This window comes from Equus asinus, chromosome 20 (genome assembly GCF_041296235.1).
Source record: "Equus asinus isolate D_3611 breed Donkey chromosome 20, EquAss-T2T_v2, whole genome shotgun sequence".
Taxonomy (NCBI): domain Eukaryota; kingdom Metazoa; phylum Chordata; class Mammalia; order Perissodactyla; family Equidae; genus Equus; species Equus asinus.
Window position 1 is genome coordinate 34,598,621 of NC_091809.1, and position 24,272 is coordinate 34,622,892.

At 39.4% G+C, this 24,272-nt stretch overlaps 1 protein-coding gene across 4 annotated transcripts in view; it reads left to right on the forward strand.

The window, feature by feature from the left end:
* Positions 1-24,272, forward strand: part of ARHGAP32 (Rho GTPase activating protein 32) — a 319,072-nt gene that overhangs the window by 228,763 nt on the left and 66,037 nt on the right. The gene's annotated exons all lie outside the window — the stretch shown is intronic.

The following is a 24,272-nucleotide window of genomic DNA, read 5'->3' on the forward strand; positions in this document are numbered from 1 at the left end:
ATTTGGAGCCTATTCCTCTGTTTCCTCATTTTTTCTACCAATCTGTACTTATCTCTATGTATTAGGTGCATCAGCTACATTTCCCAATCTTGGAAATGTGGCCTTATATGGAAGATATCTTAGGGGGCCCAGAAGCATTCTCCACTCTCATTGCTTGTGCCAAATGCTCCATGGCTGTCCCCTGTGTGTGCTGCTATTGCCGTGAGGGTAGATAGAGTAGGCTCCTAATGTTTCTGGATATGGAGTCTAGAGGCACACAACTGCTGTGAGCTCACTGGTGGGTGGGGCAGGACCCCAGTGTGGCTGGTTGCTAGGCCTTGGGGCACACAACTGCTGCAGGCCCCTGGTATGGCTGGCTGTGTGGCTTGCTGCTGCTGCTAGCTCACTGGTGGGTGGGCCAGGCCCCTGGTGCAGCTAGCTACAAAGCCTGCAACTTCTGCTAGCTCACCAGTGAGCAGACCAGATCCCCAATGCACCTGGGTGTGTGCCTGGTGTTCCAGCTGCTGCTAGCTCACTCTTGAGCAGGGTGAGCCTTTGGTGTGGCCTGTCTATGTAACCCAGCATTATGTAACTGCCTTGGGCATACTGGTGGGTGGGGCAGGCCCCTGGTGCAGAATGGCTATGCTTCCTGGCAGCATGCAACTGCCACAGGTGTGCTGGTGGGCAGGGAAGGTCTCCAGCACAGCAGCATACCACCATTTAAGGCATGTTGGTGGTCAGGGCAGATCCCTGTGTGGCTGGTTGCAAGGCCCTGCAGTACAAGTTTGCTGTGGGCTCACTGGTGATGGGGCTGGTCCCTGAGACTGGTTGCCTGTGCTGCCTGACTGGGCTCCTTTGCCTGGGTGGTGTAGTGTGCCGGGCAACCCCCTATGTTAACAGGCCTGAGGAAGGATTATAAAATGTGCTGGCCAGCGTCTGTGTTGGCACGGCTAAGCTAGGTCATAAAAATGGCTACTGGCAACATCTCAGTCCCTCGGGGGGAGTGGGCCCAGCTGCCTCTTGCTTCTCCAGGATGGGCTTTGAGTTTAATAATTGAGTCTCTTTCACCAGTGGACTATGCACTTTTCTATCTGGTGTTTTTATGCTGGTTTCTGGGTCGAGTTGGTTTGTGCATGGTCCCTTTAAGACCAGGTTTTCCTTTCTCTGAAGGTGTGTCGTTTTCCTGGGAATATTCTCCTTGATTTTCAAATCCAGGTGTTTTGGAGTCTCATCTCTCTTGTTCTGGATCTGAGCACTGTGATGCCTAATGTGCAGTTTGAATCCCTGGCCTCTCCAGGTGGAGCTCCGAATCTTTGAGATCCTTCCCGACCGTGAGGTGCCGCAGCTATGACATGTTTTTTGCCTCAGCAGGACCGTATCTCTGCCTCTTCCACCCCCCTGTGTTGTCCCTTGTTGTGGAGGTTCTTCTCATTTGATTTGCAGATCTCCCTCAGAGGAAACTGTTCCACAGTAGTTGTAGGTTTATTGTGTCCGTGGGAGGAGGCGAGTTCAGGATCCTCCTACACAACCATCTTCCAAAACCTCTCCTCAGCATTTTACTTCTGTGATGTAAAAATGGTAGCAGGTTTTCCTTTCTTTCATGTAACAAGTATTTATTGAATGTTGATTCTGTACAAGGTATGGATTTATCTTCATAACTGTTTTATTTAGTGTTATACAAATTACATATTGCCTAAACAAACTAATTCTTTTAAAAGTTAGTATAAATTAACTAGTTAAAAACTAATTTATTGCCAAAACAGATTATTTAAAATGAAAACAGGTTTTTAAACTTCAAGGATTGATTTGTAATTGATAATGAAGGTTTCTCCTATAGGAATGCCATATTTCATCCTGATGGGTCTTGCAAAGGCAATCTTGTGTGTTTAGATAATGTTAGAGTATGCTTGTGAGAAGACAAGTTAATTTGGGAGTATGGGGGTGCCCATAGCACCAGGAGCAGGTCATTAAATGTCACTATCAAAAATTCATTTAAAAAGGAATCAGTACTTTAAGGAGAGAATCTGCTCGGTTCACTTTTCCTTGTTCCTGGACACTAGTACGGAACACCTCATGGTTTATCACAGGGCAAGGTGTGAATGGGAAGGCGTATTTAGCACCTGTTATGTGCCAAGTGTTGCTTGGCATCTTATACACGATGTTTTCTTTAATTTTCAGGAAGCTTGAAGGTAGTTATTAGTCCTCATTTTAGGGAGAGGAAACAGTTTTGAGAGGGTTAATAAACACCCAAGACGCCAAATCAGTAAGTGATGGAATAGGGACTCAAGTTGAAGTCTGCTCCATCACATTGTCTGCAGAGCGTGATTTCTACATTTACTCTCATATTACGTTTCTCCACGTCAGCTTTCTGCCCGATAGAAACATCTTTCTTTCCCAGCAAGAAATGTTGTAAAGATTAACCAGCTGTGGACTCCAAAGCATACAGATTTACTGGTGGAAACATTGCTGTTGCCGTGTGTTATGTTTTTATGTGATGTTTTATAGATCGTATCTGGGGAAAAACTCCTCTTCAGACTCTTTGTGATGTTCTCTGCCCTTGTTAGGCATTTTAAAATTGTGAGCATATTCCCCTGCTTTCCCAAATACTCTGTTGAGAGAGAAAGATTATCATAATTATTCCATGCATATAATAACTGTAGATCAGATCCCTTTAATATCCAGATTTTTAAGTTGGAAATAACTGGAATAATGGCTTAGTCCATTGGTTTTCATAATTTTTTAAAACCCAGTGGAATTGTTAATCAAACAGGATCTTACACAGAATCTCAATGTGAGAAAAGGTAACAGTGGAGCTGCCCTAGTTAGTTTAAATTGGGCCCCCTGGGCCATGTGCTCCCAGAAAGCATGCTTAGTCGATCTCCCTTAGGCCTCTTGCAGCATCTCTGATGGTCCTTACTATAGCTGTGTATAAGCAGCACCACTAGAAAACCGCTAGTTTAGGTTACTAGTAAACCTTACTTTATGTAGTGGATATGTTACAGCAAAGGCCATTTTATAATTTTATTTATTTGTTTGTTTATTTTGATGAGGAAGATTTGCCCTGAGCTAATATCCATTACTAATCTTCCTGTTCTTTTGCTTGAGGAAGATTAGTCCTGAGCTAAATTCTGTGCCAGTCTTCCTTTGTTTTGCATGTGGGATGCCTCCACAGCATGGCTGATGAGTAGAGTAGGGCCGTGCCCGGGATATGAACCCATGAACCTGAGCTGCCAAAGCAGAGCATGCTGAACTTTAACCACTCGGCCATGGGGCTGGAACCCTGTAATTTTAATTTTTAAAAACCAGTTACTCTAAAAGTATTAGAGAAACTTGTTCTTATGAGAACTTTTTTTCTTTTTTTTTTCCTTTTTTTTTGTTTTGAGGCATATTAGCCCTGAGCTAACATCGGCCACTAATCTTCCTCTTTTTGCTGAGGAAGACTGGCCCTGAGCTAACACCCATGCCCATCTTCCTCTACTTTATTTGTGGGATGCCTGCCACAGCATAGTTTGACAAGCAGTGTGTACGTCCGGGCCCAGCGAACCCCGGGCCATGGAAGTGGAGTGTGCGAACTTAACCGGTGCTCCACCAGGCTGGCCCCAACAACATTTTTTTTTTTTTTTACAGAAATTAGTTTATTGACCTGTTGTCAGTTTTTGATAAGGCATAATTCCTGATTGCTTTCCCCAGAGTATTTCAAACCTGAGTTACCAATTCCCTGACTGCTACTTTTTTTTTAATTGAGTTAATGATAGGTTACAATCTTGTGAAATTTCAGTTGTACATTATTGTCTGTCAGTCCTGTTGTAGGTGTACCCCTTCACCCTTTGTGCCCACCCTCCACCCCACCTTTCCCCTGGTAGTCACTAATCTGTTCTCTTTGTCCACATGTTTAAATTCCTCGTGTAAGTGGAGTCGTACAGAGATTGTCCTTCTCTATCTGGCTTATTTCACTTAACATAATTCCCTCAAGGTCCATCCATGTTGTTGCAAATGGGACGATTTTGTTCTTTTTTTATGGCTGAGTAGTATTCCATTGTATATATATACCACATCTTCTTTATCCAATCATCTGTTGATGGGCACTTAGGTTGCTTCCACGTCTTGGCTATTGTAAATAATGCTGCAATGAACATAGAGGTGCATGGGATTTTTGGAATTGCTGATTTCAGGTTCTTTGGATAGATACCCAGTAGTGGGATAGCTGGATTGTATGGTAGTTCTATTTTTAATTTTTTGAGGAATCTCCATACTGTTTTCTATAGTGGCTGCACCAGTTTGCATTCCCACCAGCAGTGTATGAGGGTTCCTTTTTCTCCACAACCTCTCCAACATTTGTTACGATTTGTTTTAGTTATTTTTGTCATTCTAATGGGTGTAAGGTAATATCTTAGTGTAGTTCTGATTTGCGTTTCCCTGATGCACAACGATGATGAACATCTTTTCATGTGCCTATTGGCCAACTGTATATCTTCTTTGGAGAAATGTCTGTTCATGTCTCCTGCCCATTTTTTGATTGGGTTGTTTGATTTTTTGTTGTTGTTGAGTTATGTGAGTTCTTTATATATTATGGATATTAAGCCTTTGTCAGATGTATTACTCCCAACAACATTTTTTATGTGACTCCTTTTAGAAGGATGATATTCAGATAACTTTATTTTTCTAATGTAATTATGTCTGAATTCCTGGTACTTCGTATATTCTGGTCTAGATAAGTGATAGAAATTCAGAATGTGAATAATAATCGTGTATATATATTTTTGTGAGATCTTCTTCTGTTATCGAGTATTGCTGTTTCTGAGGTTCATCTTTTCTTTCATTTGTCTATTAGGTGCTGTTTTAGTTTGCTAGGGCTGCCATAATGAAATACTAAAGATTGGATAACTTAAAACAACAGAAACTTACTTTCTCACCATTCTGGAGGCTGGAAGTCCAAGATCAAGGTGTTGCCAGGATTGGTTTCTTCCAAGGCCTCTACTTGGCTTGTGGATGGCTGCCTTCCCAATGTGTCCTCACATGCTCTTTCCTCTGTGTGAACACATCCCGGGTATCTCTGTCCCTGCGTCCTGATCTCCTCTTCTTATAAGAGCACCAGTCAGACTAGAATAGGCACAGCTGTATGACGTCTTTTAATCCTAATTACCTCTTTAAAGCACTTATCTCCAAATACAGTCACATTCTGAAATACGGGGGGTTAGGGCTTCAACGGATGAATTTTGGGGAGATAGAATTCAGCACATAACAGGTAACAAACAGTCCTGGATGTTTAGGTGGATGGGACCACCTTTAGGGCTGCCTAGAAGGCCCTTCAGGGACTCTCTCACACAGACTTGATGAGGAGCAAGGCCCTACCTGAGCCAAGCTGGCCCCTAGGCCAAGGACAGGCAGAGCTTAGGGGCGTTAGCTATGATTGCTTACAGCTTGAGGGCCTTCAGAAGCAGGAGCCCTGGGAATGACTGCTCTGTAGTGTCCTGTGCCCTCTTGCTGTCCCCAGGCAGTGAGGAGGCTGGGCAGCATCTGAGAATGGGCCCATCTCATGCTCATAGGCTAGTATCAGGCCTTCATTTCGTTCATGGCAGAAGGCACTCTGGGCATTGAGCACCATGCCCAGGGGTAGGACAAGGAGGACAAGTAGGCCTCAGTGTTCTCCTCAGGGCCTCTCAGGTGAGTGCGAGGTTCATAGCCCAGCAGTATTCCATAGGAGGTCTAGGCGGGATTCCTGGAGGAGGTGACTTTGGAATGCAGAGTTTTGTGAGTCTTTTGAGGAGAGGATGTCCAGATGACCTGGGCACACTGGCCAGATATGGGATAATGTGCACCTTGGTTGGCCAGTTTGGTCCTGGTCACACAGATGGACTCTATAAACTGAGCTTTATCAGTGGACCATGAAGGAAGAAGGATAGAGGTGGGAAGCCTATCTTCCCTAAAAGTATAGGAAGAGATGAGGGCCTGGCTTATCCGTGGAGTAGCTTGGACAGTGGTCTTCCTGGGGATCAAGACCATTTAGAGCTGACCACTCTCAGGAGAGAGCATGGAGGAGGAGCAAGGATGTGAGTCACTGCTTCCCACCTCTGAGGTGTCATGCTCTGAGCACTTCTGGAAAGCTTTCTGGAAACGTAATCTTGGTATGTGGGCCCCGTGTGTGTCTCCACTTGCAGGTCTGCTCAACTGGATGTGATTAGGACATGTTGCACAGACTCCACTTTTTCTTTTGTCACAGTCACATGTGTGTTTGTTGTCTCCTTTCCAGCCAACTGTCAAGCTATGACCAAGGTATAGGTTTCAGTGTGGGAGCCTTTCCTTTATATTACTGTGAACAGATGGTGTGCAGTCGCTGGTTGTGATTTTGCTTTATTTAAAAAAATAATTACTAGACATTATTTTTTAGTACAAATTTACAGAATGATTGAGCGGATAGTACATCGTGTTTCATATAATCCCCCCGATGCATACACACTTTCTCCTATTATTTACATCTTGCTTTATAATTCATTGACTACAATTGGCACAATACTGATCTTAATTAACCACTAGCTGATTCACAGAGTTTACCTACAGAGTAAGCACAGTTTCTGGAAGAGTGGTCTGAGGAACACCTGGCCAGAATCATGTGAATAAAAGGACTGTGTCAGTTTCACATCCTACTCCACGATTGCAGTAATTTTTGGACTTGCTTTTTTTTATAGTTAATGAACCAGTATTCATACATTGTTATTAACTATAGTCCCTTGTTTACATTAAAGTTCTCTCTTTGTGATGTGTAATTCTGTGGATTTTAACAAATGCATAATGACATGTATCCACCATCATAGCTTTATACAGAATAGTTTCACTGCCCGAAAAATCCCCTGTGCTCCATCTGTTCATCCCTGTCTCCCTGTAACCCCTGGCAACCGCTGATCATTTACTGCCTCCATAGTTTTGCCTTTTCCAAAACATCATCATGTAGTTAGAAACATACAGTGTGTAGCCTTTTCAAACTAGCTTTTTTCACTTAGCAGACTTAAGGTTCCTCCATGTCTTTTCATGGTTTGATAGTTCTTTTATCGCTATCTAATATTCATTGTTATGGATGTGCCACAGTTTACATATTAAAGGACATCTTGGTTGCTCCTGGATTTTGGCAATTATGAATAAAGCTGCTAATAAACATCCACGTGCAGGTTTTTCTGTTGATAGAAGTTTTCAGCTCCTTTAGGTGAATGCCAAGGAGCACAATTGCTGGATCATATGGTAAGCCTATGTTTAGGCTCATCAGAACCACCAAACTGCCTTTCAAAGTGATTGTACCATTTTGCATTCCCACCAGCAGTGATGCTGCTCTGCGTTCTCACCAGCATTTGATACTTCTCAGGTGTTTCTGATTTAGCTGTTCTTTTTAGTGTGTAGTGGTATTGCACTGTTGTCTTCATTTGCAAAGAAAGTCAGTCCAAGGAAGAGCACTTACTAATATACGTAAGGGTGCTGCACTGCTCTCTTCATTCTTCTGTTATCAATAATCCTGTCTACTCTCCCTTCACCACTGATTCTCAAACTTCAGAGTATTTAAGACTCACCAGGGGAACATGTTAAAATATAAAATCTCAGGACCTAAGCCTAAAAATTCTGTCTCTGTTGCTGTGAGATGGGATGTAAGGCTATCTTTTTATCCACACGATTCTGGCCCAGGTGTTCCTCAGACCACTCTTCTAGAAACAGTGCTTACTCTGTGCTGGAGGTAAACCCTGCCAATCAGCTGGTGGTTGAGGAAGATCAGCATTTTGCCAAGTTCTAGTCTATGTGTTGTTTTAGCCTAGACCATAATTTAGGTGTGGGAACAGAAGGATTAGTTCATCCGTGTGTTTAAATTATACCATGACTCTGTTTCTTTTCTTAAACTTCGAGGAGTAGGAAGTGTGAAATTATATTAACTATAGTAATTTGAAATTCTGAAATCTGTGTTTTATTTGTCTTCTAAAGAGTGTATTGAATCTTTTACCTTTGTTTTTTGAGGTGTTTTATCATATAATGTACTTTAGCAAAAAAAAAAAAAGCCTTAGTGTTTTTTTTCCTACTTTTTAAAACTAAATGGCATTAGCTTTTGTGCCTGTCTTTTAGACCATTGTTGGAGATGTGTGATGAAGTGTCTGGAAAGCCTTTTTTGCTTAGGTAAAAGGCATAACACAAATATAAAATGTTAATATCTTTGAGGATTATTTCTTAGTGCAATATTTCTCAATTTCATCTGGGAGCCACTAGCATCAGAATGACTAGAAAGACATGTGAAAACTAGGTATTACTAATCAGAGTCTCAGGGGATGGGGACAGGAATCTGAATTTTGTCAAGTTCCTCAGATGATTATTGAGCACAAAATGTAGCACCACTGATCCGGCCCACATTGTGTGTCCTGTGCACAGATAAAGGAAGAAATGAAACACAGTTTAGCAGGTGTTCTCTTCCACCCCCACCCCCCACCCCTTCCCCGAAAATCTTCCTTAAAACACATTTGAGATACAGTTAATCTAATGGACCAAATACCATATAGAGATTGACAGAACTTTATACAGCTCATGTTCTCTTGGTTCTCCACAAGATGATCAAGGATCTGCTGTTTTATTTTTCATAGTTATGCCAGAATGTCCATGTGAGTGGTTTTGTGCACAAATGTCAGAGAAGCAATTCTTGGACAATAAAAATTTCCTTACCTCAGGAGTTTAGTGTGGATCCAAATAGCTTATTTTCACAAAAGTATTCTTTATCCAAAAGGGAAGCTGTTCGGAAGCCTTGTCCCTTGTAGTGCTTTAATCAAGGAAGGCAGTCTACCTGCTTATTTATATAAAGACAGTCACATTTATGTATGGAATCCGAAGATGCACCTTTTCATTACTTAGAATTGAATAGAGCAAAATATTTCCTCTCCAGTTAAGTAATGGGAAATCATATACTATAATTTTTCATTTGGAATGGTACATAATTTCAAGGGAAGAGGGAGTATGTGACAACTACAAATAAAAGTAATTGTAATACGTCTTGAGGGCTTCTCGTGTGTGCTAGTCTGAGTGCTGTCCATTAACCTTTGATTCTGACAACTCTGTGAAGAAGGTGTTGTTACTATCCCTGTGTTACTGATGAGGGAGCTGAAGCACAGAGGGGTTACACAAGTAGCCTGTTGTTATTCCACTGGATTCTGCTCGATAGTGTCCGAGTTTAGAGTGAAACCTAGGCATTCTGGGCAAAGAACAGATCGTAGTAGTAGTTTAATGTGAACCAGTAGTGGGTTCCACGTGTCTACTTGTATGAATCATAGATTTCTATACTAGAAAAGATGATAGTGGATCATCTGGTCCTAAACTTTCATTTTAAAATTATGGAAATCTGGAGGCAAAGGAATTTAGATAAATTGTTCTGATTCACAAAGACGTTAAGTAATGGTATAGCCAGAACCAGAACACACGCTTGGTGAGTTCCAATTTTGTATGTTTTCCCCCTTGGATCACAAAAATGTGTAAATTATCTTAAATTATTTTCTGTGTTTCTTGTTCCTGTTTTTATTTGTCTTATTAGTGTCATTGGCAACTTCCGTTGATGTTTAGAGATAAGTTTGTTCCTTGATAGCCTTTTGTTAATTTATAACATCAGAATAAGTCCTACCAAATGATGCTTAAACATTCAGTTTCATGGTAATTATTGACAAAATGGTTTAGAGGAGTAGTTCTTAACCTCCTCAAACCCTATACCCATAAATATAAATTATTATAAATATTTCCTAAAATCCTTCCTTATGGTTCTGAAATGAAATTTATAAATGATGTAATTACATACAAACGTGCAATTTCAAAGTCAATTTAAGTTTTTGCATGTAATATAAAGGAGAAATAAAAGTAATTTGTGTATTTAAAATACACAATATATATTTAAAATATAAAGGCTTAGGACAACTGTATGAAAATCTTGTTACTCTAAATGTAGTCCACAGTCTAGGAGCATTAACATCAGTCATAAAACATAATAAAACTCATATACAATAGCGTCAAAAATATGAAATACTTAGGGATATATCTGAAAACAGATATGAAAGATCTGTGTACTGAAAACTACAAAGCATTTCTGAGAGAAATTAAAGAAGATCCAAAAAAGTAAGAGATATACCCTGTGTATGGGTTGGAAGTCTTTATACTGCTAATATGTTATTTCTTCCTAAATTGATTCAAGTTAAAATATTAGCACAGCTTTTTGTAGAAATTGATAAGCAGATGAAACAATTCATATGGAAATGCAGTGGACCTAGCATAGAACAGCTGAAACATATTTGAAAAAGAAGAACAAAATTGAGGAACTAAGAGTAATTGATTTGAAAACTACTTATAAAGCTACAATATCAAGAGAGTGTAGTATTAGTGGAAAGATAGACAAGTAGATCAGTGAACAGAATAGAGTCCAGAAATAGACCCATAAATACATGGACAACTGATTTTCAACAGATGTTCAAAGTCAATTCAGTAAAGAAGACATGGTCTCTTTTGCAAATGGTACTGGAACAATTGGATAGCCATATGCTGCCAAAAAAACCTTTGATTTATTTCTTGTACCATCTGCAAAACTTAAAACAGATCTACCCAAGCATAAAACTTAAACTATAAAGCTTCTAGAAGAAAGCATAGAAACTTTTGTGACTTTGGGTTAGATAAAGATTTCTTACATACAACATCAAAAGAGCAGCAATTCATAAAATAATGAATTGAATTTCATTGAAATTTAAAACTTCTGTTCTTTCAAAGACATTACTCATAAGAGAATAAAAAGAGAAGCCACAGACTGGGAAAAAATATTTGTAATGCTTTTATATCTGATAAAGGACTTGTATTCAGTACATAAAAAGAACTCTCAAAACTCAAGTAAGAAAACAGAACTCTGTTTAGGAAATAGCAGAGAGAGCAGAACAGATACTCCACCAAAAAGGTATATGGCAAATAAACACTGCAAGAGATGTGTCAGTAGTCAATAGAGAAATGCAAATTAAAATGACAATGAGGTGTTGCTACATACTTACCAGAATGTGAAGGCTGTGGAGGAATGGGAACTCTCACACAGCTCTAGTGGGAATGTAAGATGCAACAACCAGTTTGGAAAACAGTTTGTCAGTTTCTTAAGTTAAACATACCTGCTACATGACTAGCCATTCCACTTCTAGGTGTTTATCAAGAGAAATAAAGCCTATGTCCATACGAAAAGTCATACATGAATGTTCATTCCAGCCAAACTGGAAACAACCCAGATATCTAATCAACAAAAGATTAGTGGATAGGGGCTGGCCCCGTGGCCGAGTGGTTAAGTTCGCGCGCTCCACTGCAGGCGGTCCAGTGTTTCGTTGGTTCGAATCCTGGGCCCGGACATGGCACTGCTCATCAAACCACGCTGAGGCAGCGTCCCACATGCCACAACTAGAAGGACCCACAACGAAGAATATACAACTATGTACCAGGGGGCTTTGGGGAGAAAAAGGAAAAAAATAAAATCTTTAAAAAAAAAGATTAGTGGATAAACAAATCGTGGTAGCCATGCAATGGAATGTTGCTCAGGAGTAAAAAGGAATAAATTGATACATACAGCAACGTGAATGATCCTGAGAAAAATTCTGCCAAATGAAAGGAAACAGATAACAAAAGAGTACATTCTGCATGACTCCATTCATATAAAATTGTAGGAAATGCAAAGTAATGTACAGTGATAGGAAGTAGATTGGTGGTTGCCTGGTGAGCAGGGATGGGGGTGGGTAGGGAGAGGGAGAGATTACAAAGGGATATAAGGAAATTTTGGGATGGATGAATATATTCAGAATCTTGATTGTGCTTATAGTTTCACGGGTGTCAGAACTTATCAAAATGTACATTTTAAATATGCACAGTTTATTATTTGTCAATTATACCTCAATAAAAGTGAGCGGAAAAACCTGCAGAAGCATTCTTCACTTAATTTTCATGTGTCTAATCCAGTTGATGGTTTCTGCCTGTTCTGCCTCTGTGTCTCTTACAGTTACATACTCTTCTTCATACTTTGTGCCATTTTCATACTATAGGTTTTTATTATCTCTTTCTTAGTCTGTGTTTGTAAATTCCTAAAGTGGTCTTCTGCTTCTCTTCTTCCTCCCTTTCTTCTACCCTGAAAAGTTCACACACCGCTACTAGAATTTTCTTATTAAAACACATCTGTTCATGTCCTTCTTCTGCTCAGGATTTGTCACTCTCATTTTCTACAGAAGAAACTTCAGACTCCTTGTGATATGCAATACTATCCATGATCTCTGACCCCATTCTACTTTTCCAGTCTTACTGTACTTCCACTACTCTATTTCATGAACTCAATGTTCCAGCCGAATTTAGCTATCATTTTCCCCCATTGCAGAAGTTGCTCCTTTCATCTGTTTGTCCTTCTACTTATAGTGCCTTCTCTAACCTCTTACTTCTTCCATGGAGGAAAGGTGAAGCAAAGCATTTAAAATTTTAAAGCAACTGTATTTTTATCTTTTTTGATATTTTGTTGAGCTAACTGGGAATAGAAATTCAATCTTGTTTGTTAGTTACTGGCTATACAGTAAGCAGTTATGCTCAATTCTCAGTATTATGCTCAATATTATCATTCCACTGGCCCTTCCAGTTTCTGCCATCACACACTTCCTGCCTTGATTTGCCTTCCTATCCAGTTTGGATTCTAGGGCCATCATTACATTCACCTACCACAAACATGTCCTTTATTCCCCCAGTAATTTTATTGAGATAATTATGGTTTATAACAGTTTGTAATTTCAGGTGTACATTATTATCTATCAATTTCTTAATAGACTTCATTGTACTCACCACCAGTGCTCTAATTTTTGTCCATCACTGTACATATACACCTTTACCCCTTTCCCAAACCTGCCAACCCCCTTCCCCTCTGGTAACCACTAATGTGTTCTCTTTATCCATGTATTTGTTATCTTCCACGTATGAGTGAAATCATGCAGCATTTGTCTTTCTCTGTCTGGCTTGTTTCGCTTAACATCATACCCTCAAGATCCATCAGTCTTGCTGAAAATGGGAAGATTTTTGTCTTTCTTTATGGCTGAGTAGTATTCCATCATATACATACACCACATCTTCTTTATCCATTCAGCTGTAGAAGGGCATTTGGGTTGCTTCCACATCTTGGCTATTGTGAATAATGCTGCAGTGAACATAGTGGTGCATAAATCTCTTTGGATCATTGATTTCAAGTTCTTTGGATAAATACAGAGTAGTGGAATAGCTGGATCTTATGGTATTTCTATTTTTAATATTTTGAGACTCTCCATACTGTTTTCCGTAGTGGCTGCACCAGTTTGCATTCTCACCAGCAGTGTATGAGGGTTCCTTTTCTCCACATCCTTTCCAACAGTTGTTGTTTTTTGTCTTGGTAATAAAAGCTATTCTGACCGGTGTAAGGTGATATCTGTAGTTTTAATTTGCATTTCCCTAATAATTAGTGACATTGAACATCATTTCATGTACCTCTTGGCCATCTGTATATCTTCTTTGGAAAAATGTTCATATCCTCTGCCCATATTTTGATACGGTTGTTTTTTTGTTGTTGAGTTGTATGAGTTCTTTACATATTTTGGAGATTAACCCCTTGCTGGATATATGATTTGCAAATATTTTCTCCCAGATGGTGGGTTGCCTTTTCGTTTTATTCCTGGTTTCCTTTGCCTGGCAGAAGCTCTTTAGTCTGATTAAGTCCCTTTTGTTTATTTTTTCTTTTGTTTCCCTTGCCCAAGTAGACATGATATTTGAAAAGATCCTTCTAAGACCGATGTCAAAGAGTGTACCGCCCATGTTTTCTTCTAGGTGTTTTATGGTTTCAGGTCTTACCTTCAAGATTTTAATCCATTTGAATTAATTTTTGTGTATGGTGCAGGATAATGGTCTATTTTTATTCTTTTGCATGTGGCTATCCACTTTTCCCAACACCATTTATTGAAGAGATTTTCCTGTCTCCATTGTATGTTCTTAGCTCCTTTGTCAAACATTAACTGTCCATAGATGTATGGTTTTATTTCAGGGCTTTCAGTTCTGTTCCATTGATCTGTGTGTCTGTTTTTGTGCCAGTACAATGCTATTTTGATTATTATAGCTTTGTAGTATGTTTTGAAGTCAGGGATTCTGATGCCTCCAGCTTTGTTCTTTTTTCTCAGGATTACTTTACCAATTCGGGGTCTTTGGTTGCCTCATATAAATTTTAGGATTCTTTGTTCTATTTCTGTGAAGAATGTCATTGGGATTCTGATTGGGATAGCAATGAATCTGTAGATTGCTTTAGGTAATACAGACATTTTAACTATGTTGATGATTCTGACCCATGAGTACAGGATATTTTTCCACTACTTTATGTCTTCTTCAGTTTCTTTCAATAATGTCTTAGAGTTTTCAGTATATAGGTCTTTCACCTCTTTGGTCAAGTTTATTCCTAGATATTTTGTTCTTTTTGCTACAGTTGGAAATGGGGTTATATTTTTGATTTCTCTTTCTGCTAGTTTGTTGTTAGTGTATAGAAATGCAACTGATGTTTGTACGTTGATTTTGTACCCTGCAACTTTGCTGTCATTGTTGATTATTTCTAATAGCTTTCTGATGGATTCTTTGGGCTTTTCTATGTATAGTGTCATGTGCAAACAGTGAGAGTTTCACTTCCTTCTTTCCAACATGGATTCCACTTATTTCTTTTTCTTGCCTAATTACTCTGGCCAAAACCTCCCATACTATGTTGAATAAGAGTGGTGAGAGTGGGCACCCTTGTCTTGTTCATCTTCTCAGAGGGATGACTTTCAGTTTTTCACCATTAAGTATGATGTTGGCTGTGGGTTTGTCATATATGGCCTTTATTGTGTTGAGGTACTTTCCTTCTACACTCATTTTATTGAGTGTTTTTATCACAAATGGATGTTGGATCTTGTCAAATGCTTTCTCTGCATCTACTGAGATTATCATGTGATTCTTATTACTGATTTTGTTAATATGGTGTATCACATTGATTGATTTACAGATGTTGAACCATCCCTGTGTCACCAGTATAAATCCCACTTGATCGTGGTGTATGATCCTTTTAATGTATTGCTGTATTCGGTTTGCCAGTGTTTTGTTGAGGGTTTCTGAATCTATGTTCATCAGCAATATTGCCCTGTAATTTTCCTTCTTTGTGTTGTCTTTGTCTGGTTTTGGTATCAGGGTAATTTTGGCCTCATGGAATGTGTTAGGAAGTGTTCCATCTTCTTCAATGTTTTGGAATAGTTTGAGAAGGATAGGTATTAAATCTTTGAATACTTGATAGAATTCTCCAGAGAAGCCAACTGATCCTGGACTTTTGTTTTTTGGGGAGGTTTTTGATTACTGTTTCAATCTCTTTACTTGTGATTGGTCTATTCAGGTTATCTATTTCTTCGTTTTGGGATGTTGTGTGAGTCTAAGAATTTATCCATTTCTTCTAGGTTATCCAATTTGTGGGCAAATAGTTTTTCAGACTATTCTCTTATAATCCTTCGTATTTCTGCAGTACTTGTTGTAATTTCTCCTCTTTCATTTCTAATTTTATTTATTCGAGGCCTCTCTCTTTTTTTCTTGGTGAGTCTGGCTAAGAGTTTGTCAATTTTATTTATCTTCTCAAAGAACCAGCTCTTAGTTTCACTCATCCTTTCTATTGTTCTTGTAGTCTCTATTTATTTATTTCTGCTCTGATTTTTATTATTTCCCTCCTTCTACTGACTTTTGACTTTGTTCTTCTTTTTCTGGTTCTGTTAGGTGCATTTTAACATTACTTACTTGAGATTTTTCTTGTTTGTTGAAGTGCGCCTGTATTTCTATGAATTTCCCTCTTAGAATCACTTTTGTTGCATCCCCAAAGAGTTCATGTGTTGTATTTTCTTTTTCGTTTGTGTCCCAGTATTTTTTTATTTCTTCTTTGATTTCTTCATCAAACTAATGGTTGTTCCATAGCATATTGTTTGGCCTCCACATATTTCTGATTTTCCCAGTTTTTTTCATGTAGTTGATTTCTAATTTCATAGCATTGTGGTTGGAAAAGATGCTTGAGATGATTTTACTTTCTGAAATTTATTGAGGCTTCCCTTGTTTCCAAGTGTATGGTCTGTCTTTGAGAGTGATCCATGTGCACATGAGAAAAATGTGCATTCCGCCGTTTTTGGATGGAATGCTGTGTATATATCTATATTAAGTCCATCTCATCAAATGTTTCATTTAAATCTATTATTTCCTTGTTGAATTTCTGTCTTCATGATCTGTCCATTGATATAAGTGGGGTGTTGAGGTCTCCTACTATTAGTGTGTTGCTGTTAATTTCTCCCTTTAGGTCTGTTAATAGTTGCTTATGTACTTTGGTGCCCCTGTGTTAGGTACATATATATTAATAAGTGTTATGTCCTCTAGGTGGAATGTCCCTTTTATCATTTATACTGCCCCTTTTCTTCTCTCATTATCTTTTTTAACTCGGTCTGCTTTGTCTCATGTAAGTATGGTCACACCTGCTTTCTTTGTTTGTTGTTAGCTTGGAGTATCATCTTCCCTCCCTTCACTCTGAGCCTGTGTTTGTCTTCAGAGCTGAGATGTGTTTCCTGGAGGCAGCATTTTGTTGAGTCTTGTTTTTTAATCCATGCAGTTACTCTGTGTCTTTTGATTGGAGAATTCAATCCATTTACATTTAGAGTGATTATTGGTATATGAGGGCTCAGTGCTGCCATTTTAGCTCTTGTTTTCTGGTTGTTTTATGTTTCCATTGTTTCTCTTCCTTTGTATTTCTGACTGCCATTTCTTTTGGGGGGTTTTCTGGGGAGGTTTTCTCACTTTTCTCTCTTTTTGTGAATTGTGGCTGTGCTCTGCTTTTTTATTTAGTGGTTACCATGAGGTTTGTATAAAAGATTTCGTGGATGAAATAGTCCATTTTCTCACAGCTTTTTGTCTCCATTAACTTAAGCAGGTTGCATCCCTTTCCTCTTCCCCTTGTGAGTTATTGTTGCTACAAATTATTCTGTTTTTAATGTTGTGAGTTTGTGACTAAGTTGAAGTGTTTATAGTTACTTTTGATGCTTTCCTTCCCTTTATCTTTTAAGTTATAATTGAGTTTTTGCTTCCCTGTTCTGATAGAGAGCTGCAGGGTTCTGATCATGTCTGTCTATTTATCTCCTTGCTCAAAATTTGGTAGACCTTTGCCTTGTTGTTTCTGGTGTGAGGGCATCCTTGATCATTTCTTGTAAGGGAGTTCTAGTGGTGATGAACTCCCTCAGCTTTTGTTTATCTGGGAAGCCTTGTATTTCTCCATCATATCTGAAGAATGGTTTCACTAGAATGGAGTATTCTTGGCTGAAAGTTTTTGTCTTTCAGTATTTTGAACATATCATTCCATTCTCTCCTAGCCTGTAGGGTTTCTGCCAAGAAATCCACTGAAAGCCTGATAGAGATTCCTGTGTAGGTTATTTTCTTCTGCCTTGCTGCTCTTAATATTTTTTCTTTGTCATTGACTCTTGCCAGTTTTACTATTATATGCTTTGGAGAAGGTCTTTTAGCACTGATGTAATTGGGTGTTCTATTAGCTTCATGTATTTGTAAATCCAGTTAATTCTCCAGGTTTGGGAAGATCTCAGCTACTATTTGTTGGAACAAGCTCTCTGCTCCTTTCTCCCGCTCTTCTCCCTCTGGAATACCTATAGTCCTTATGTTGCTTTTCTTAATTGAGTCGTATATTTCTTGAAGAATTCCTTCATTTTTTAAAAATCTTAGTTCTGTCTCCTTCTCCAACTGTAGCATTTCTATTATTTTCATCCTCTGAATCACTAATTCTTTCCTCCAAAATGTCGGCTCTATTTCTTAAGGATTCTAGATTATTTTTTATTTCATTAATTATTTTTCGTATCTAGAATTTCTGCTTGATTGTTTTGTTTTGCTTTGAGGAAGATTAGCCCTCAGCTAACATCTGCTGCCAATCCTCATCTTTTTATTGAGGAAAACTGGCCCTGAACTAACATCTGTGCCTATCTTCCTCTACGTTATATGTGGGATGCTTGCCACAGCATGACTTGACAACTGGTGCATAGGTCTGCACCCAGGATCCAAACTGGAGAACCCCTGCTTGCTGAAATGGAATGTGCAAATTTACCCACTGTGCCACCATCCTGGCCCCTCTGCTTGATTGTTTTTCGTAATTTCAGTCTCTTTGGTGAAGTATTCCTTCTTCTCTTCAATTTTATTCCTGAGCTCATTGAACTGTCTGTGTTCTCTTGTAGCTTGTTGAGTGTGTTTATGATAGCTATTTTGAATTCTCTGTCATTTAGATTGTAAATTTCTGTGCCCCCAGGGTTGATTTCTGGTGAATTGTTCTTTTCCTTCTGGTCTGAATTGTTGCTGTAGTTTCTCATGGTGTTTGATAAAATAACATTATTTTGTTCGTGCATTTGTTGTGGTATTAGGTTGCAGGTTTCACCTGCTACCACTAGGGGGAAGCAGGGGCTGAGTTTCTGGTACCACAATGTCTGCTGAAAGTTGTAGGGATACTATCGGCACTTGCAATGGCCTGGAGAGCATCCAGGTGCACGTGTCAACTGTTTGGTGGGTGTGACTTCCTCACTGTGACTGAGCCAGGGCCACTCCTTGGGGCTGCAGGGACACAGTGGGCTCCCCTCCATCCCAGTGGGGGAAGTGGTTACTAGGGGGCTAAGGGCTGCCTCCGCCTCTTCCTGCAGTCACGCCAGGGCATGTTCCCACTTTTGGGGTTTGGCAGTACTCTTGGCGCTTGCATGGGCCTGGGAGTGCCTTCGCCTCAGTGTGTAGATCTACCGCCGCCCATGCTTGAGGTCTCACTGGCCACTGTGCTTGGTGGACAGGGGTTCCTCATGGGGACCAAGCCAGGGCCACTCCTTGGGGCCACAGAGGCATGGTGGGCTCCTCCCTACCCCCTGCTGGGAAAGTGATCATGAGTGGGCTAAGGGTTACCACAGCCTCTTCCTACAGTTTCCCTGGAGCATGTCCCACTTTTGGGACACTCCTGCCAGGCTGGAAAGTGTTCACGTCCATGCACAGGGCTGCGTGGGGAGGTCAGAGAGTGCTCATCCATCTCCACCACTTCCCTGAGGGCCAGTCAATCCACCCTCAGATGTATAGCTGCATGTGTCTCTCAGGTGTCCTGTTGTGCTGTGTGAGCTTCGTTCATTGGTCGATGTGTATCCATTTAGTTGTAGTTCAAATGGGGAGAGACATAGGGAACAGCTCACTCCCCCATGTTGCTGATGTTACTCCGCAAATATATACTTAAACCCTTTATTCCTGTTTGTGGCTCTTATATCACAAGATGTGTCTGTTTGGCTTAATGCAAAAATGGATATTTCATTGCTTCTCTTACTTAAACTTTCATCACTATTTGATTTCTCTTTTCCCAACACTTTCTTCTCTTGATAGATGTGACACAACACTGTGAAGAGTTCCCTCACTTTCTCAGTCTTCTTTTACAGTGCATCCTCCTCTACTATACTTCTGAAAGTCTGTGGTTGGACTACCTTCTCATTCTATGATTTTGTCCTAGACTATCTTATTCACTCTTTCAGCTTTGTACCATATATATGTTCGGCTCCCAAATTGATATCCTGATCCCTGACCTTATTTCTGAGTCTTAAACCTGTATATTCTACTGCAAGAGTAATATTTTTAAAGGTGGAAATTAGGGAGCTGACATTTAAGGTTTAGGACCTTAACTAATAAGGCAGAGAAACCAGAAGCAATATGGTGTTTTGTGGGGAGCTAAAGAGGAGATTCGTAATGCCTGGCACTGTGGCCGGCTGGTTAAAGTTCCACACTCTCAGCTTTGGCTGCCCGTCTTTGCTGGTTCAGATTCTGGGCATGGACCTACTCCACTCATCAGCCATGCTGTGGAGGTGTGTCCCACATACAAAAAAATCAAGGAGGATTGGCACAGATGTTAGCTCAGGGCTAATCTTCCTCAATGAAAAAAAAAGGAGGGATGGCAATGAGTGTTAGCTTGGGGTGAATCTTCCTCAGCAGAAAAAATAAATAACAAAATAAAAATAAAGGATAGTATGGAGAAGGGGAGACATAAATAGGAATATCTTAGACAACCCAATGCAGGAATTATTAGGCCACATATGAATGGAGGCAAGAACTGGGAACTAAGAAATTGAAGGAATTTGCTTCCAGTTTTTGCTTCTTTCAGTGCAGAAGCAGCTACTGCTTCTTTGTTTTATTCTCCTCTTTTTTTTGAAAAATAATATTTCCTAGTTCTAGCAACTCAATAGCGATAATTAAAGATTCTAACCTAGTTCCAAAGTCTTAGGAGATAGAATAATTGACTTATTAACTTGTGGTCTGATCAGCTGTGCTGGGGTGGTGTTGGCAGGGGCATGGAGGTCGAATTGGACAGAGCCCCAAAGAGAAGTGCATTCTCTGAGAAAGTCTGGGGAGTAGGGAAACAATAATTGGCATTTCTAGGTGGGAAACTCTGGATTTGTCTTGGTTTGAATCTCCTCAGTGATGTGCTTTTCCTCCAGCAGTACGAAGGCATGCAAGTAGAGAAGTATATTGACTTAGTTGGGGGTTTCCTGGATTAGTTTGGCAGAAGGTTACTATTGCAAGGAAATTAAGGGTACTGATCATTTTAAAAGTTTCAGTAATCCATCACAGGGTTCATACTGGGTATCATAAAAAGAGATTGGAAGGGGGATAGGTACCCTGGGGGGAAATAAAGAAAGGAAGGGGATGCAATGACTCTGAATTTGAAATTCACTTGTCATGAAATATCAACACTAGAGACCTGGAAGGATGGGAAATTGTAGTCAGAAAATGAAAAATTGGAAACTCTCTAAGGCCAAATAATTCCAGTTAATGAAAAATCTCTCTCTGTTGGAGTGAGAACAGTACTTTACTAAGCTGAATAAAAAGATACTTCGTTGTGCTGATAGCCCTGGAGTTTCACTAGCCATAAATGAAATAAATAAACTGTTAGAATAGGAACTTTTTTAAAAACTCAGTGAGGAGCACCTTATTGTTATGTCGAAACTCCTTTTTAGATTTTGATTGGTTGTCTCAGCGAAACCATAGCTAGGACTGGGCTCCCTTGTTAAGCAGTGATTTCTTCCCTTTCCCACTGTTACTGAAGCACCAGGCTTGTTTTCCTGCAGTGGTTTCTTATCTAACATTCCCTCTAAGTTGTACCAAAATATTTCTCAGTACAGTCACTTTTGTAGCCAAACCTATTTTCTTTATAGTTTGCGTGTATCCTCAAGGTAGAAGATCAGAAGGATCAGACTGCAGTCTGTTCCCTTTAGATCTCTCCTGTTTCGCTTACAGGCAGAGAGAGAGCCGTATGCTTGTCAAACTGCTGGAAGCTTATTCCCAGGAGCCATTAGAGGTAGGACAGGCACAGGACACAGTGCATAGATATAGATGAGTGGTGAGCTGGAGCCAGTTGTGAAATTTCATGGTACAGTTGTTACACACAGCCATTATTAAAAATTAAAGTATATAAATTCACAATTGAGTGAATTGAATTAAAATCAAAGATAATAAACACTTAGAACTTTTTAAATAATTATTTTACCGTTATCTATGCTTATGTACTGTGTTGTATAAATATTACGTGACAGGCGACTCAGCATCTCTTTTCAACTCTGTATTGAGTTGTGTCATGTTGGTGCCTGGAAACCAGTGATGGTGGACCTATTTACACCATGGACACTGGCAAACATAAATCAAGGCCTTTCCCCTGAAGAGCCAGTTGTTACACATTACCCAACACATTGTGGGATGTAATAGCATCTTTGGCTTTTTCTCAGTTTATCTCAAAGACTTGTGGGAAGAGTGCCAAATTGAAGATTCTCTCTTCCTGTAAGCCCATCCCTAAGTGTTCCTGCCTTATCTTTACATTGTTCTTTTCCTTCTGTTACTATGTTTTTATTACCTACTCCTTTACCTCTGAGGGCCCTAGATGCTGGTCTTTTCTCTGTCTTCCATCTTCTTCCTAGAGTTGAATGTCATTTTGACCCCTGCCAATATGCCCAATTCCCCTCACCCTTCCCAGCCATATAAATTAAAACGTTAGAAATTGCTGCCACTGCAGAAAAAAATAATATATGAATCAGGACGATATAGTTCATAGATCATATTGAGAGTTCCAGTAACTTTTAATTGACATTTTGAGTTTATCAGGATTGTTTATATTTGGTAAATATTACATTAAGTATGCATCAGAAAAGTATAAATATGCATTAACTATATTTTTACGGTTAGTTACATTTTGTGTATATTTTCAACAAAACACAGGTTCATTTTTTTGTGGAAATTGTATAATCAAGAAATAGAATCTGTTTGCCTTTCACAAATTTATGGAATCAACTCTTAAATAAAAGACCCCTTAACAGTTAGGAGTACTTTTGCCTTCAAGAAACAGAAAAGTGGACAGAGAAGGTTACTGCTTGCTACTGTTGAGTCTGTGGCTTAATGATGTCAGGCAGAAGTCTCTAAGATTCTCCTTGCCTTTCTTTTGAGGTTGAATATGGCTACTGCAGATCAATCTTGATAACTGGCGTTCACAGCAGACAGAAGAGACTGAGTGGTAGCAGTAGAGCTGCATTTCCGTGTGCTGTGGCCACACCTGGATGCTAGGAGTCGGGGAAACTGAATATTTAGTGTAGCTAACATTTAGTAATATTACACTTTATAATAAAGGGAGACAAGTGAGCAGGAATTGGAGTTAGGCATTAGATGAACCTACTATAGACCTTTCCGTAGTACACAAGAGCATTTCTCCCATCTACCTAAACCTAATGTATTGAGACAAATTTAAAAGGTGAAAATGTAACTAATATGTATGATACAGTTCCCCAAAGAGGTTCGTTAAGCTTTGTTCAGTCTTTGTGAAGAAGTGACGGAAAACTGGTTCTTATCTGCTGAAAGATATTCAAGTTTGGAAATTAGGCTGGCTGCTTTCACACGAAGTATTGAAATTGCTAATGTTATCCCCATTTTTACAATTTAAGAAACTGAGACAGATGTTAAGCAATTTTGTCTAGATCATAAAGCCTAGTAAATGGGTGGGCCAAGTTTAGAACTTGGTCTTTTTTTCTATAGCAAATTGCAGAAAATGTTTAAATTGAGATGAATTAGAACTTTATGGAAAGAATGATATTTGATAGTGAGGAAACTTAAGTATACACATGCAAAAGATGCTAAGTAGTAGGCATCATATCCATGTAATGGAGGAGCTGGAGCCCTCTAGGTCTCTAGCAGCCAACATACTGGGATAATAATAGGTAACATTTTACGGTGCTTATCATAAGCATTTTGCTTATATTGATCCATTTAATTCTCATAAGAACCTTTATGAGCTAGGTAGTATTATTTTGTTTAGAAGAAGAAATGGAAACAGAGAGGCTAGTTTACAAACCTCATCTAGGATGTGGCAGACCTAGGATTGAACCCAGGCGCTCTACTCTTGAGGCCACACTGTTAACCAGTACACCATATACCCTCTCATAAGAACTGATTTGTGTAAGAGAGAATGAGCAGGACTTTTCAAGTTGATTCTTACCTGGCTCTAACCAATCTTAGAAGAATTTCTATTTGTTCAGTAAAATAGGACGTTGAGTAAAATATGGCATGGAATTTCACCCATAAAACAAATACTTAAAGTATCATTTTGCAAGGCAGTGCATATGGACTTTAAGAATCCCAAATTCAGATCTTCCAAACAAAACTGATAATTTTTAATAACCCCTTTTCAGCTCATGATAACTGGTTACATCTTCATACTTTTGAGAAATACCATAGAATATCGATCCAGAAATTGAAATAAGAATGCAGCAAATGAGTATGTGAAAATAATCCCACACAGATGGAATTGTGCAGCTCAGAACTTCAAGATGAATCACACTCTTGGAAGACCATTCCATTCTTCCCCAGAGTCTGTCAACAGAGGGATGTACAAAGTGATGTAGTTTTCATGTTTCTGCTTTAACATCTGCTACATGGCAGCTCGATTATATTCCTATCTAAGAAAACATCTATAAATATTGGTAAAGATTTCCTTTTTACTTTTGTTTCCAAGCTGTTTATCTCTGTATTTATTCCATTAGCTACACAGTATCTCTGGGTGATCTGGAGTTCAGAATTTTCCAGCACACCTTCTTAGGATTCTTCCTAATGCCACGAGCAATTCTGCTACCAGGTCACAGTGGTGTGTTTTTCAAAGCTAGAGTCTGTCACCACTGCTGAGATTGGCTGTTTTCTTC